Source organism: Buteo buteo, chromosome 18 (genome assembly GCF_964188355.1).
Source record: "Buteo buteo chromosome 18, bButBut1.hap1.1, whole genome shotgun sequence".
Taxonomy (NCBI): Eukaryota; Metazoa; Chordata; class Aves; order Accipitriformes; family Accipitridae; genus Buteo; species Buteo buteo.
The window spans coordinates 6,885,324-6,898,923 of NC_134188.1; the positions used below are offsets into that span (position 1 = coordinate 6,885,324).

General features: G+C 35.0%; 1 protein-coding gene across 2 annotated transcripts in view; it reads right to left on the reverse strand.

The window, feature by feature from the left end:
* The window catches only part of TNFRSF19 (TNF receptor superfamily member 19), a 62,996-nt gene that overhangs the window by 20,573 nt on the left and 28,823 nt on the right, over positions 1–13,600 (reverse strand). The window lies entirely within an intron of this gene.

Genomic DNA, 13,600 nt, shown 5'->3' on the forward strand with positions numbered 1-13,600 from the left:
CACTGTACCAGCTACTAGGAAGACAGTTAACTCCATCCCGGCTGAAACCAGGACAATAGCACAAAGAAAAGTTAAACAGAATAGAATCTGAAATATCTGTCACACCAAGTAACACAGTGCCTAAAGTCACCATGCTCAGCCTATAGATGTAGAAATCCAGAGGAGGACACTAAACTTTGTTCTTCCCATAAATTACTCAGAGTGGCAGAGAGGGGCTTCCATCTTCTCTTAAAACTCTCCTGAAAAAAAATATCTATGATCTTATTTTAAAATTAAATTGAGGGGGGAGAAATCACAAGCATGGCTTATAATGCCTTTCAGGTGCAACTCTTGAAAGAGGAGGTAACATGGGGGTTCTGCCTTCTGTAAAAGCTTAAGAGTACTTTGTCAAGAAGCACGAGACAGAGGTTCAGTTGCCTTCTCTGCCACCTCCATGGAGATTGTTTTAGCCACTAGGCTACAAGCTGAGCTTGGTAAAAGCTTATTTCTTCCCTCCAGTTGAATTTGCCCAGTTGTAAAGCTTCAGCAGAGGCAGTGAAGACCCCTCTTCGCATAGCCAACAGTCACGTGAAATGCAGAATGCCACAAAATTAAATAAACCCGTCAGGCTTGCCCACCACTTATTTTTTTCCTGTTTATAATTATGTTGAAATATCACTAAGTTAGGTTAAATTCTCCAGGCGAGGCAACTAATTCTGAATGTGGGGTGGTTATTGGTTTTTGCTGGAGTTTTTTTGGGGGGGTGGGGCTGGTTTTTTGGTTTTTAAAAACATAACTGTTAGCCATTTCCACATATTGGGGGGAAAATATGTCTGTACTGTGGAAAAAACAGTGTGTTTATATAATTAAGACTGTTTCATAATACTTACACACAACTGGGCTGAATTACGATTCTGAATTAAGGTGGAAGTTAAGAGTTGCATAACCAACCCTACTAGTATTTTCTAACTTTTTAATGTTCAAGTTTGAAACCTCAGCATCTTTTAAAAATGCTTTTTTTGGGTACGAAATCTGAAATACATGGGATTAAATATAAAATTTCATAATTTTATAACATGTAGCCTTAACACCTTTAGAAGCTGGACATTTATAACCAGCATATTGTAATACTGCAAATATCAAAGTAAATGTCATGATTTACTGCAAAATTACCTACTGTGCAATAGTAAGCATGCACATGCAAACTATAGTACAGATGAAAAAGCTGTAGCTTTGAAGTCAGAAATAATAATACCTTATAAAAAGCAGGTTTTAATTCATCACTTTAAGCTTTGGGGATAAAGTAATACAGAACAAAAGGCTGCTGCGTACAAGATCTTTGCTTTGTTATATTACTTAATGTGAAACACATCTCCCCTCTTTAACAGAAGTCAATACGAATTAGTCATAGAAGACACTCTGAAAGGTTATCTTTGAAAAAGTCAAGCTCTGTTGGTGAGATTCATCTGACCAAAGCAAACATCTGCTTCTGAGGGAGTCCCCTGAACTTTCTCTACATGGGGCAAGGGGGGAAGGCTCTTTTATGGTGCAATTAATCTGATTTGTTTTAAACACCTCCCTTGACCATGATCATTCCTCTCCACTGAATACAGACTGGGCCTAAGGTCACCAGCTTGTAGATGTAGCCATTTTAGATACCCACAGTCAAGAAGGAGGCATCCTACTCTTGTTTGTCAAGCAAGGATGCAGTGTTTTGGACACCTTTGGCTATTTTGACTTTAATTTCTCTGTTTCAGTTCATTAACTGTATAACAGACACTATACATTTTACATCACTTCTATTGTAAAGATAAAAGTCAGTAACAACTGCAAAATTTGTAATAACTGCTTTACAGTGGCAGAACCACAGAAAAGCCCAGTGATTAGTAACTCACATTCTGCATGGAATATAAAATAGCATGTAGCAAATAAGGCCAGACATAGAATTATAGGTTTTGCCTTCCTGTGCTTTAAATGAACAAGGGCCCAGTGGGAAATAACATATGCAACAATGTAAATAAAGCCTGTATCAGACTGACTATATATGAAGGAATCTAATTATGGTTGCAGGCCTCAATTCTGGCAGATTCTAACTTTGGCAAGTGTTCTTGGAATGAGGGCTTTGGTTTGTAAGAAACATTTCATCAAAGAATAAGAAAAGTTTTTTTTTTTAATTTATATTTTTATTTATTTAGCAAGAGTGGAAAAATAAAAGTAATCTACACTCTAAAACCTCAATTTTCCTCCATAAAATTAATGAACAAAAAAGGTAAGAGGAAGATCAAGATAGATACAATCATTCAATGTTGAATTTGAAGTTTTCATCTAACCTGATATTGGCATCTAGATGAAACTCTAACTTCAGAAGTCTGAAGGTCTAAAGACGCAGTCAGAGCTACTCACCTTAGGCGCTCTTTCTAAAACAGAGCCAGAAATAGAAATCTCCAGAGAAGTAATTAATCTGAAATGGCTTGAAAGACTGCTTAGTGTTAGTCATTGAAGCTTACCTTACCTGGCTTGCCTGAATTCTTGAGGTACCTAATTCTCTCCACTGATTATCAGTGGGAATTTGGGCTGACAACTTCAGCGTTAAGCATTAACCTTTATACGCCTAAATTAGGGTGCATTAATTCCATCCTAAATTTCTACATGCAGATATGGTAACTATAAATTACATTCAGTAGTACGCACATACAATTATACCACTGGACTTAAATGAAACTTCATTAAAACTGGTGGATACAAGCCTTTATTTAAGAAAACTGTAACAAAGAGCTAATCTTTTTAAGAAACAGTCACAGCCTATACCTCAAAGGCACACGTCACTGCCCAAGGTAACACGTGAGATCACTCTATGATCTTTGTAAAAGAGGAGGTTGGCAGCACACTGCTTTAGCACAAGTGAACCAGTAAGAGTGAGAATGTGTGAGGCCTATCACCCAAAAAATTAAAGGTGAGCAAAGTAGAGGACAACAACTGGAAGGATACAAGTGATCAGTAGGAACATTAGGCCTTTTTTCTATTAGGTTGTTTCCAGCTCTTGAGTTGTTTATAATGAACCATTACTGCTAAGGGCCTTAGCGCAAAACTCCTGTTTTAAGGCTATCGCATCTTATCCTACTTCCAATACATTTCAGTCCTCCAGAGTGGTATTTCAGTGTTCTTTCGCTTAACAATGATTTTCTTAAGAGAGTTGGCAATATGGAAAGTTTCAGCATAGAGGGGTTCCCTGTTTTCTACTGTATTTTTTTAAACAAGAAATTTAAGAGAAACACAGCCTAAGTATTTTGTAGCCAAGCAACATAGCCAATAGTATCCACCAGCACGAAGTAGAATAAAAAAACCCAACACGCTGCTGTGCATTTGTTTAGCAGTATTTTATACTCACATGTCAGTCACAATTTGGACTTTGTACCCAAAAGCCATAGCAGTCAGCATGTATTTACACCACAGGCACCAAAACTCAGTGCTGTTGAAGTGGTGCTAATGCAACCGTTCCCAGAATTAGCTGGGTGATTGTATGAGAAATTTAAACCAATATTTTCAGTCTGAACATACAGTAAAAGCATGTTAATAAATTCATATATTTAAAAGTCATATGCTTCTGTAATTAGAAAACATCTAAAAAATCTAAATTAAAAATAAAAAAAATACTGCAAAGCTGTAACTACTACTCATTTTTTCAGATTATCCCCAAACACAACAAAGTAAAAGTTAACAAAAAAAATGTGTTGCAGCTTTACTGCAATGTATGCAAAACTGGAATAATTTTGATCAACCCAATGGCCAAGTTAAATAAGAACTCTGCAAACCCACTCCATACAATGAACAGATAATTACTTATAGCCACTGCAAGGTTGGGCTAAAGGGCTAGCCACATTAGTAAGTACACATAAGAAAAAAGAAAAAAAGGAAATAGTACTTATTCAGTACAGGTCAACGATTAGCCCCTTCTCTGTAACTCAGGAATTTCAAGTTCACTTTAATCTAGTGTAATTGAGCTAACCAGCTCTTACATTAAAAAGTAATGATTAAGTTAAATTTCTTGCAGACATTCTGTACCTAAAACAAACATGCAGTATGCCTCTGGCAAAGAAAGATACTAATTATAGGATTGACTCATAAGATGAAAGGTTGCACAAGTTACTACTAGAAACAAAAGTATGGTAAACTGGCTTGAAAAAACATATTGAAATTCTCATACTCTGCAGTTAAGATAAGAATTTCATCTTCTAACTGTACTTAACAGTATCAAGAAAAACTAAATATGCTTGCAAAGTGTTTGTTCGTATTTTAGATGAACAAACGAGAAGTGAATATAGCAATTACAAACTTCATCATGCTAGACACTAAGGAATTTTTTAACCTAATAAAGAAGTGAGGTCTCTACAGTGAATTTTTACTACAAAACCCCATGCAAAATTAAGTATTTTGGTCGCTCTCAGCTTTCTTTTGTTATATAAAACATGCTCTTAAAATAGATATTTAAGTATGCATTGCATTGTCAGGCAGTGAATCCCTAACTTCACTCCTATAACTTATCTCTTTCTTATAAGATACTCTTATTTGTATCTCAAGGACATTTTGTGTTTTTAAAACTGCTCAGAAAATATTTTCATTACAGAAGTAGAAATGCAATTATAATCAAGGGAAGAAAAAAAAGACAATACATTTCTGAATGAAAAGGTAAAAAACCCACACCAGTTAATATAGCAGAAATGTCTTTTAATGATTCTTTTGTGCAGCTTCATTCCCTAATGCACAGGATTACTCATTATAGTGCATGAAGCAGTGTGTTAGACTTTTTCAGTTCAACAAATTGTATCTTAGAATGTATTCCTGATGCTCCACTCAAATTCACAATTATCAAGTTTCTTCCCATTACTCATAAACCAGTTTCTGGAAAACTGTGGCATACTTTCCTTCCTGTTGATCATACTTGGGAGAGGTGCGGGGAGGCATGTACAGTGGTAAACTTTTTGTCTGATTATGTTTTTCCTCCTTTTTTTTGATATGCATTGATTTTGCTAAACTTTACAGAACCTTTACAGAGCCGTATTTAGCTTTTTAAGTTTCCATTGGATGTTATCATCAGACCTCCTCTAGGATTTGCTGCTCAATCTTAACACATCTAGTAGTACAAAGGTAGTGAGAAGCAAAACAGAGGACTGCCCATTATTTGAGATTAAAGAGCAGAATAATTGAAATAGAATGTCTGACCTAGTCACCTGTACTTCACACAAACACATAAAGCAGGAAGGAGGGAGGAAAGTTTGGTTGATTAGTCAGATAATCATTTAAATAGAAATTCACTAATTTACAGCTTAAGCTTTACTTCAAAAATATAACTCAAATTCTTAACTTTTTGAATAATTTTCTATTCAATAAAATAATAGTCTTACTGGTATACTTTCATCAGCATATCCAAACAGCAAAGATAGTAGATACACTTTTCCCCACTTTTTGAAAAGCTATGAGTATTAAATTGGAATTTATTAATTAACCATCACTTGTGGTTGCAGTCAGAAGGAAAGAATTATGAACAATGTCATTATCTTAAGAAGATATCTTAGAACAATTAAGCTGTATTCAGACTTATTAATTTGATAAGGCATGAAACTAGGATTACAAAAGAGGCACAGGCTCTGCAGTGCTAAGCACTGTACCATCTAGGCTGCATACACAACGCTGGGAACCTACTTGTGATGGAAGCCTACTTGCAATGTAGAAATCAAAGAGAAAGGACAAGAAGCCAACACACAGTTAGTCAACATAAGGAAAGAATTCTGGACTCAAAGAAGTTATCAAGAAAAGGACTCCCAGCCAATATCCCAACCCACTCTGCTGAGTTTGGCATCAGAAGGCACCGTAGAACACAGTGTCCAGAGATGGGTGACAGGCTGATTAGCTTGTAGCTCCTGATGGTTTCAGTAGCAGCTGGGCACATAACTGCTCAGTGTTGCAGAAGTTTTGGGAAGACCACTGAAGAGTACAGAGATTTTCACAGGTGCCTCCTTAAATTCCAATTCCATTATTACCGCTTGGATCAACTGTGATAGAGAATGTGGTCTGTATTCTCCAGTTAAGCACCAATTGAGAGAATCCTGTCGAGTCCATGAATATGTATTTCCTTCCATGGCAGTCAGGGGAAAGCAGGTGAACCACAATCTTTTGGCTTAATCTAAAACTGCAATATGTCCAAGCCACCTGGACCCAGAATCAGTAGAATACTCCTGGAGACCATAGTCTATGAATGGTTGTAGGTCCCTTGGGCTTTTAAGCATTTCCAGTTAGGTAGCTGTCAAGCAGGACAGTTGGTGATACAATTCTGGAGTCAGGTTCCTGAGTCTATTTGGATATTTAAGCCTTAAGTACTTCTAAATACTTGACAAGGCTAATGCTGTCTATACTAACCATATTTCTGAAGTATTCACTACTAGCCTAGTTCTTTTAGTTTGTAGCTTGAACTGGGTTACTTGAAACTCACTTAGTGAGATAAAATTTCACTGTGCAAAGAAATCCAAATCAGATTTGAGGTAGCAGACACAAAATAAGTGACCCTGCTTACTGCTGTTATAAGAGCTTCAATGAAGATCAGGAAATTTCAAACACTTGTTAGAATTACTGAAGTGATTCAGGTTACTATCCTCTTGCTATAGACTCAAATGATAAAACTTTCATAACAGATCAGACATGCTATACTGAGTACTTCTGTTCTGCAGAAGTTACTAGTAAGTGAATTAACTCATTAGAACAGCCCTCACACCTACAGTTTTGCAGCACTAAACTATATTACATGCAATTGGAAATCTTTCTGATAAAATGAATTTTCCTCTGTAAAAAGTAAACTGCATGGAACAAAACATTTAAGGATAGTGTCCGCAAGAAAGCAGACAAAAATCTAACAGTTTAGACTGACTGGAAGCCTTGGGAGCTTTGGCTTCCAAATTTTGATTCCTTGGTAAAGTGTCTGGCTAGCTACACAGAAATTCTGTTAGGTTTGGAAGTAGCACCTCCTTTCAATGTAATTTCAACATTTTTAAGCTAAATTTTCTTCTATGGAAAATTCTGGGGGTTTTTTTCCATTGTGTTTTGGCACACTCCGCGCTTTTTTTTTTTTTTTTTTTTTTTTTTTTTTTTTTGAGAAGGACTAGAGGGGATGGTGGATAGAAATGAGGGAAACACTTCTGACCAGTTCTGTCTACTAAATGTAATACATATTTAGTGATAACAAGCTACATAATGAAGTACTTCTATAGATACAGGCACAGAAATGAGAGGTACAGACAACAGGAGTTAGTGAAAGTAAATTGGGAATGCGTATGTAAAAAAAGGCTATTCTCTGAGCTAGGCAAGAAGAAAGTTTTGGAACATGATTAAACTATGCAATGAATCTAAACTTCCTCTCCATTAAGTAACATTTCAGAACTATTGTAACTAATTTTAGTGGTAACATCTCTGTTATTAGAAGAAGGAAAAATCTGCCCCCTTTGCAACTTTTTGTTTTAGGAGGGGAGCCCAGCATGTAAAGCAAATTCATAACAGGGAGAAAAGGAGCTGTTTGACTAAGTCATACACGAACCTTTCCCCAGTGGGCCAGAAGCATCACAATTATCAAGGACAAGGAATTGAAAATATTTAGGTTTTCTAGGTTAAGTCTCTTTGATCTATGATGAGTGCAAGAAGTAAAACTGTAATAAAACTTTATAAGACATGAATAGCAATTCTCATCTCTCTGAATCACCTAGTCAAATTTGTTTCAGACTTCCTGAAGATAAGTTACTCTACCATCAGGTCACATATGGAAAGTATCAGACTGACTTATTACAAAAGTGTACATTTCAGTTATGAGATAATGGAAAGCTAGTGTCTCTGTAATAAAACAGTACTGATATTTATATACTAGTGATGCTATTAGCTGTACCTAAATTAGCTGTCACTCCTTATGACTTTTGTGAAAGGTTTATACAATATTCCAGATGCTTTCTATCATAGTATCCAACATGGCAAAGAGGATTATGAGAGATGCTGTGAGGTAACCCCAAATCAGAAAAAATACTGAAAGAAGATGGACATATATGTTGGAATATAACCAAATTATTAAGCATGGGTTCACTCGTTATATACTTTCAGCTGCCAGTTGCCTCATACACATGTAAGCAGCCTACCTTCAAAGGCTGTTTTGCATTAGTAATATAAAGCTTACTGTATAAAGCAACCAAATAAAAATTACAGAAAATCTTAATAGCTGGAAAAACATTATCTGGAGTCTAAGAGCTGTCAAATTGCAAAATTTTGTAAACAGAAAGAAGAAAGTGATACAAGTAAATTAAAATTCCACTATGTAAACAGAGAAACTAATGTGGAATTGAATGTCATCCAAAAATTACTCTCAAGTTAAAACACTGTATTTATATTTAATAAAAAAACTCTGGCAAAGCTGAGACAGTGGGAATTATTTTTCTCTTTTACCACTAACAAAGTATTTTACAGAACAGATATGTAGCCAGGTAGCCAGCAAGCTTCCAGCCTGCCCCTTACTTTTAATAATGTATTTTGTCACCCTACAATATTCCCCTGCAGACTGTAATTTCTAGGTTTTTATCTTCTTTGTTCTAAAGAACAGTCCTTCCATGCCCCAAATACCCATTACACTCACATGAAAGTTTACAAAACCACAGATCCTAATCTTGTAAATGTAAGCAGATTTATACCAAATCTTACTTTTCCTATACTAGCTACTTTTACCACCAGAAAGAAGGAAATACCACCAGATTTTATCCCTTAAAGAGCATCTTTCATTAGTGAAACAACATACATAGTCGATTTAAAGAGTGGGACTCAGCTGCAGTTTAGAACACTTACATTTCATTCTCAGAAAAACAATTCTGCAAACATACAGAAGCAAACTAATAAAAAAAAAATCTACAGAAGAAAACTGTAAAGGGAGCTTTGCAATCGACCTTAGTGGAGGTAGTCAAAGTGTTGTAGAAGGTCCTTAAAGAAACAAAATTTAAAGCAGATAAGATATGGATGCCTCACATGAAAAAGAAATGTTTTCACTATGATCTGCTATATGTATTTTGTCTCGACAAGCTGTAGTCTTTACTTTTATTTCTCATCTTAGTAAAAACTATTTATTTTCTGGTTTGAGATATTCTTTATATTTGAAACCACTATCACTGAAATCAATATCTCAAAACATGGCTCATGGCAAAAAAGTAGCAATTTTAGACCTGAGTGCAGGTTTATTTCAAAGGCACACGATGTTACAATCAAACTGTAGATATTTCCACTGCTGTGACTTATTCAACAAAACATTTCTGCTTCACTGAAGCAAAGAATGCGTTTATTTCCTGGAACATGTAGAGGCTAGTTTCCCAAGCTCCACACAGAGTGGTATCCTGCCCCCATCCTGTCCCCCCCCCAGCTTCCCATGCTCCTTGCTTTATGTCATGAAGACAAGCAGAAGTAGTCCTGGAGAAGGAAGAATGAGTTTGGCTGGACATACTGTGCCATTATTTTTTAAAAAAATGTAATAGTGCAGATAATTAAAAAAAAAAAAAGAAAAGAAAAAAAGAACAAGGCTGTTCCTTTGGTGGTGGCTTGGCTGTAAAATGCTCTTGGTGCCTAGGTGTTCATTTCCTCTCTTCCTTGACTCTCACAATTTATTCTAATTTAACTGTTTGTACAGCCAAATTCTAGACTGAATTTGCACATAACAGGGGAACACCACTGACTGTAGATTGGTCCAGAAAGAAAAAGTAGTGTGGAAGTGCTAGGAACTATTTTTTTTAATACAGCTCAAAAAAGTTCAATGTCATTGTTCTTATGCTTAGTAGAAAGCCTGTCCAGAAGCTAAAGGATTCTGGTGACTCTGATGCTGTTCTGCATTTTGAATTGAACAATACAATACCTCTTGTAGAAATAGTTGACATAGCCAAGCTGATAAAATAATTCTATCATTTTAATTTTAATCTGCCATCTTCTTAGGACCGAAAGAAGATAAACAGTATGTTTTTTAAGTTTTTTGTTTATTTACTAAGACAGACCAGCTGAAAACATACTGCTTGCCCAAAGAAAGCAATGATATCTTTGGAAAATCTGCTCCTTAGCCCAGCCTTTCCCACATCTCTCCTTCACTTGTGCTAGTTGAGTGTTTCAGAGTTAACAAACTCATTGGATTTAACAACAACAACAAAAAAACCCAAAACCTTAAGAAGGGAGTTATTTTAATTCTTTGTGGATAGATTCACAATGTAGCTTACTGAAGAGTTTTATTAACAGTTTAAGCACAACCATTGGGGCAGCACAACACTAGCCTGAGCAGACAGGAAAATGAACTCTGCAAGCCTAAATTGGTGCTGAGAAAAAAGAATCATTGAACTGTATCTATGTCACTGTTTGTCTGCTGAACAGATACCAGTTTGGGACAGCCTATGCTACCTTCCATTTCGGAAATTACATCTTTGATTGATTGGCTTTTCACTCTAGTTCCCAGTTCAAAGGACCCTTTCTCTGTCATTCAGTTGGGAAAAAATGTCTTCAGGTTAGAAAAAAGTGTTTTCAGTTTACAAAGTGAACATAAATAGTAATTTTAAAAACATGCTTTTATTTCTAATCTAATGTTTAGATGCTGACTCTACATATAGGATTGGTATTTACAGTTTATTTACCTGAACTAAGCAAATTAAAATATATCATTGTGTATTTAATTTTCTGACATCCTAAAAACACACATAAGTCATTGTGTCCCCTTTAAAGTTTACACAAAGGTGATAGCAATTCTCTGGTCTCCAAAACTCTCTTTACTTGTTCATTAGAGAATCCTTTCAACTTTGCCTCTAGCAATTCACAAACTCATTTTTTCATGAGTAAATATTTAAACGAGATCTGTTTTAAAATGTCTACAGAAAGAAAGAAGATAAAAGCAAGTATTTAGATTTATAGCTAACTGGGTAATAATCAACTGCTACTAGTGCTGAAAGAACTTCATCCGTGTCTCAGCTTTAACATGAGCCTTTAGTCCAAGTGGGGGGCTGTGAGCCTTTTTGCCCTTATGGTAATGTTCTTAAGCAAACAAAAGATTGCCACACACCTAACAGGACAATTAATTCATTGAAACAGGACACTTAAACTTTTCCTTTTCATCTGTAATACAAGAGTTAGCTGCACTAATATTTGACTTTCTGTTTCTCAGTGGAAAGAAAGAAGGATAAGAAAGGCAGAGTATTAGAACATAGTCCTCTGATCATTGAGAACTTGCCCCATATACCTAATGGCCTGTCTGCAGATAACTTCAAATAATACAGTCTTAAACATCTTGACTATCAAAATATATTCATTACTGAAATAAACAGCAAACGTTTTCAGCATTAGGTGGAAAAAGCTTGCTTTCACACACTGTTATTTATACTTCCTTGTAGAATCATGTTTTTGAGTTAGTCTTAAAACTGAGAATTTTCCACCTGTTTGATGTTAAGTAAAACTCAAAAATATTTCAGTTCATTTACCTGCTATTGTAAGAATAAGTTCCTAGGCTGTTCTGAGGCAGGCATGTACACTCTTCTAAACTGAGACAGCTTATATTAGAGAACTGAAGAACCAACACACAAATTCCAAACAAAAGCCTTCTGAAAACCACAGAGACATACAGTAACCATACTTCATGGTAGGATTTCTGTTATTTAAGATTTTAATGGTTGGTTAGTATGTAAATAAAGAACATTTTAACAATTTCAAACTTTTTAGTATTGCTTCTGTAAAAGTTGGAAATACTTGGCAATTCTCACAACTTGCTACTAGAAATATGAAAAGCAAGCAATTGGTAACACTTCTGTTATTTAGTCAAAGGCTTTGTCACAGCCATGAGATTAGGGAACAAAAAAGTCTCTAATTTGGATTTACCATTGCAGCTTGTGCCAGAGAAAATGCTCTTCTCCATGAAGCTGTCTGTTGCCCTCTTAAAATTAGTAGTAGCTTCCTAATGGTCCAATTTAGGATCCAAGGTTAGGGTCAATTACAAAAGCCAAATCACTGTAAACTTAATTCTGAGTTTTCAGAAGACTTGGTAACCATTCTTTCCTCATCTCTTAAAAAAAAAATCAAAATTTGTGATTTGGAAAAGATGGAAATACACATATGAGTCACAAACTACAGTTAAAGCAGAAAGATAAAGGGAGGTAATTTCTTCTTCTTCCCTGTCTTTGATTGCATCAGAGAGCAGAATTTATGTTTCAATAGCATGCTTTCTTAGAAAGAAACAAACAAGAAAAGAGGAAAAATTGCATAAAATGAATTCAAGAGTTAGAGATCCTAGATCAGAATGATACTGTTGCACTTTGGATTTCACTAGCTTTCTTTTTTTTAGATAAAAAGAGAGTAAAAACAAATGAAGGGGATAATACTGAATTTGATCAATTAGGGGATTAAAATAAATGTACATATGAAATTGCCTGTTTGGGTTCAAACTCTGTCTAGAAATACTTTCTGCAACTCATTGAATTTGAAGTGATTTGCTCTAGTAAGTCAAGATCAGCATTTCATTCTTGGCATCAAACCCCACAGTGTTTGCCACGAAGAACATACTTTCTCTAAACACTTCTAAGATATTATGTTGTCTACACTACAAAAATGGTTGAAAATTTTTGAATTTACTTTCAAGGTTTATGGTATACATGGGCAGGAGTTACTGCTGCAGACATTGTAACTTAATTGACTTATTTTTATAGAAATCTGATTTACTAGTTTTCAATGTTGCAATCTTTAATGAAAATTATATTATTCTTATTCAGAGGTATATAATGAAATTCTCTCAAACGATAAGAGAAATGCACAGGAAGCCACATTTCTAAGAAATTCTACTATTAAAGATACTGTCTGAGAACCTGGTTTTGTAAGTTTATTCCCCAAAGGGCACTAAAATGGAAGCAAAACAAGAAAGTTTGGCTTATTTGAAAAACTACCATCTAAGCAATATATGAAGTGCTGAAGAATCCTCATTTAATTAAATTCAATATAAAACTATTTCAAAGTATGATTTTAATGCACAATAGCATATACTTAGTTATATTTTAATTTAGCAAAAATTAAAAAAGAAAGAATATTTATAAAAAACAGTGTGTCCTTATTAAAGTAGCATGAAGCATCTCAGAAACTTGACAATTCATTCTTTCTATAAACAATTGTTTCTGTTTGGAAAAGGGGAAAAAAACCTCCCAGAACATAACTTCACAGTTACAGAAACAAACAAGTAAACCCAAGGTTTTCACAAGATTATGTTGAATCAATTTTATTTTTCATATTATAGACAGCAATAAATGCAACAAGAATAATTCACTCCTTTTATTGAATTAAAAATTTGAGGGGATGTAGACCATCAGTAATCTTGGAAGAAGTTGTAAAAAGGCTTCTGTTGCAGATTAAAGAGGTTCCCTCCTTTTAAAGAGATTCTAATCCTCTCATTGGCCAAAAACAGAGAAACTGATTACTTATTTGCTTTTTAATGTACATAGTACTATAAAGATATATTTTTCTCTCTCACTGTAACCTTAGCACAAAAGTTATTTTTAAAGGTATCAACCAATTATGCCTTTTGGGTGTCAGGAAAGAAGTCATACTC